The sequence below is a fragment of the Saccostrea cucullata genome, unplaced genomic scaffold, assembly GCF_032062105.1.
Source record: "Saccostrea cucullata isolate Sc308-1 unplaced genomic scaffold, CSIRO_AGI_Scuc_v1 ctg1453, whole genome shotgun sequence".
In the NCBI taxonomy this organism is placed as follows: Eukaryota; Metazoa; Mollusca; class Bivalvia; order Ostreida; family Ostreidae; genus Saccostrea; species Saccostrea cuccullata.
This window is the reverse complement of record NW_026923611.1, coordinates 37,969-41,735: the sequence shown is the minus strand read 5'-3', so window position 1 is coordinate 41,735 and position 3,767 is coordinate 37,969. Positions and strand designations below refer to the sequence as shown.

Here is a 3,767-nt window from a genome sequence, read left to right as displayed (position 1 = left end):
CGGTTAGGCTGGCTTTATTCATTTGAAGATTCGTTTTTCATTAAAAAATGAAGTGCAGCAAGAACAAACATCGTCATAAACTACGGCCAAATGTACGACCCCCTTGTCTCTCATTATCGATACGATTCTAGAGCGGATTCTGGACCGTGGCCCGAGACAATAAGTTCAAGCACAGGGGCATCTTATCCACTGTGTTCTCTACTTCACATATAAAAATACACAAGGGAAGAATCGAAAGTAGCACACGATTTTAAAAATAAGTCAAAAAACAACTTACTTGAGAAAAGTTACACAAATCCTCACATGCACTAGCGCAAATGATGTCCTAGTACTTATCCAGGCTAAAATATTCCAAATATATCCATCGAAAATAGCTTTTATCCAACGAAAATCCCAGCTTACTGCACAGTGTGAAACTCTTCGCCCAAGAAAAGATAACTCTCTCGGATGACAATAGGGTAGTACCCGAGGCCTTCAGATTGCACTTGGAAGGCTTCGGGTACTACCCTATTGTCATCCGAGTGAGTTATCTGTTCTTGGGCGAAGAGTTTCACACTGTGCAGAAAGCTGGGATTTTCGTTGGATAAAAGCTTTTTTCGATGGATATATTTGGAATATTTTAGCCTGGATAAGTACTAGGACATCATTTGCGCTAGTGCATGTGAGGATTTGTGTAACTTTTCTCAAGTAAGTTGTTTTTTGACTTATTTTTAAAATCGTGTGCTACTTTCGATTCTTCCCTTGTGTATTTTTATATGTGAAGTAGAGAACACAGTGGATAAGATGCCCCTGTGGTTCAAGTTGATGTTTCTGATGGAGATGATTTGTAAGAAAAGATCTTTTTCTGAATAATGTCTGTTACGTTGCCTTTTCGTCCTAAAGATGAACTAAACATGCATGATGCTAAATGAACATAAAAATTTTGTAAATGAAGGAGAAAACAAGAGCCCGGAATGCCAGGACCTAACAGCTGGCAAAGCTTGAAATTTCTGATGTGATATCAACACTATTCAGTATTTCATTTGGAACAGGTAACCATATTTAGATTTTTTGTTTTAGGCTAAATGTTGCATTTACTCATTATATTTTATTATTAATATTGTTGAATATATTTCTTTTAATGCATCTTTAAGTCTATGTAAAAATGTTAAAGATTTTGGATGCAACTGCAATAGGTTGTAAATGTTATTGTTAAGCAAAATACCTTATTAGAGTAGCCAAGTTAATTTATAAGCATACTTAATTCTCAAAGAATATTCAACCAAACTTAAATATAAAGCCATGCAGATAAACCTGGCTATTTACCTGCTTAGAGATGAATCAAGTAAAGTACCAGCTATGTTGAAACAGGCTGATCACTTTATTTTTAAATATGTATGTATTTTGTGCTAGCTTCATTCAATCATTGATAAAATTTTCCTATATAGCAATGAAATTAAACTAGCAAACTTCTTTAAAGATTTTACATGTATGTTGTTGGTAATTCCCCTGTGTTACCGACATGTAATAATTAGAATCAAGTAAGGCAGTATGCTATCTTATACGTCATATACCGTATAATCCATATTAACCGCCCCTGCTCCTATAAGCACCCCCTTAGGTCTTTTTCAATTGTCAGGAAATAAGGGCCCCCTGTAAAGTGATTAAAATCAACAAGAATCATATCAAAATATTGAAGAAAGTGAAAATTAAACTTATCTATTATCCAATATTTCAATGGTAATGAATAATTTAGCATAATTTGGGTGGATTATCTTCACTTTAAGAAAAGTTAGACATTATTTTATTGGTTCCTTGTATTTATTTTTTTTTTATCAAAAGATTTTTTAAAGTTAAAATATGACATTGAATATCATAAATAGAGTACCAAAAAAAACGCCCCCTTTTTACAATTTTCTAAGCGCCCGGGGCGGTTAATAGGGATTATACGGTATTCGAACCCTTGAATCATTTGTTTTAATGCAAAAAGTTGTTGAATTATTAGTTGTGTATCATTCATAATTGTTTCCTCCAAAAAAGATAATAAGTTGCCTTCATCTTTTACAGTACATGCACTCGCCGCTTTAGAAAATTAATAACTCAAAACTGAATCACACTGATAATACTATTTTATACAAATTTAAGATGCATGTACATGTATGTAGATCACAATACTCAAATGTATTTTGCATTTCAAATTTAATGTCTTATTTTTTTTTTTTTTACCACAGAAAAAATCTGCAGACTGAGATACTTGTACTGAGAAAATACCTGCTGTTGAAGAAAAAACCCAAGACTTGTTTAGGTATGTTTTTGAAGTCTTTTAAAATGAAAACTTCACTCATGACTTTTTCAAAAGGGAGATAAATGTTAAAAGTCATTCTCCTATTCTTTGTACACTGACAATGCTGATTAATCATATGCTTTATTAGGGTGTGAATATTGATTTTTATTTTGAGTCTTTCAGTTTATTCATATATTTTTTATGCGCCCCAATCGATAGATCAGAGGCGAATATTGTTTTTGTCCTGTCTGTTTGTCTGTCTGTTGTCAACTTTTACCTTAGCCATAACTTTTAACAGATAGAGACTTCATATTTGGTATGCATACTCCACTAATTAAGTTTTCAAAAGACACCAAGGTAAATGACCCTTAGTTTGACCTTGACTTTGACCCTTAAGCTAAAAATAGCTTTTCAAATCTTTGTTGCCTCTGGGCGCATAGTGTTTTTTTTTTATTTTACCTTTGTTAACAATATGCAAAAAATTGTGTACACTTGATATTGATTGATTGAATGTTATTTATTTATCTGAATATCACATAGTTTTTTTGTGTATTTCAGGTAGAAACAACAATATGCTGATAGTCCAAATTGCTGCATCTATTGGAGCACCCATCGTCGTCAGGAATTTTTCTTGAATTTCCAGCATTTCCAAAAATGCACCTTGCCGGCATGGATTGATTGTAGTAGCTTAACACATGTTACAAGATTATTTAACCCTGATGAGAAGTCACAAGATGCAGTGAATGACACTTGGGAGCAATGAGGAGTGAGGGTTCTTTAGTGTGCCAATATCTGCTGTTCCAACCTTTACTCTCTCAACCAAAAGACCTCCAACTTTACAGCACCGGAATATATGATTAGCCACTGGGAATTTTTTTTACACTTTTCATATGTAACAATATTGCAAGTTTATAGTGTTGTTCTACATGTAAACAGCATGTACATCATTTTTTAGATATACAGATGTGATGAAATAATTAGGAACTCTAGTTAGTGTATGGTTAGTTTTACCCCACATGTATATATGTTATATCTCATAAAAACACTAGTTAAAAAAATCAAAGTTTGTATATAAGGTAACAGCTAATACATGTAGCTATTTAAAATTACTGAGTGAAATCATTATACACAAACATATACAAGTAAAATATTTTTGTATATTCAATTTCATCAATACATGTATTTGATACCAAATGGTACTGTTTGATACTCCATAGTTAAATCTGTTATACCTGTCATCATTTTGTCCTGAAATGTGAAATACTTTATTAATAAAGTATTTTACCTGTGTGTGAAATTCTTATACTTTTACAATTATAGTAGCCTAGACTCAGAGTAAAATAACACAGGTGCATTATTGTCAAATTTTGCGAAAACATTCCCAGATTACAAATTGATAGATATTTCAGCTCGGGGGATGGGGGCGGGGGGGTTAAGGTGGGACACAATAGGGATCAAAGTTTTACCTAGAAATACCAAGAAACAAGATGTGTTTGTGAAACAC

The 3,767-nt window shown here is 32.8% G+C and overlaps 1 long non-coding RNA gene across 1 annotated transcript; it reads left to right on the top strand.

Moving 5' to 3' along the window:
• The first annotated feature begins 825 nt into the window (after positions 1 to 825).
• LOC134264470 (uncharacterized) lies at positions 826 to 3,553 on the top strand. Its single transcript, XR_009991525.1, has 3 exons — positions 826 to 1,031; positions 2,211 to 2,284; positions 2,822 to 3,553. It is a non-coding gene; the product is annotated as an uncharacterized LOC134264470 (long non-coding RNA).
• Positions 3,554 to 3,767: the final 214 nt, after the last annotated feature.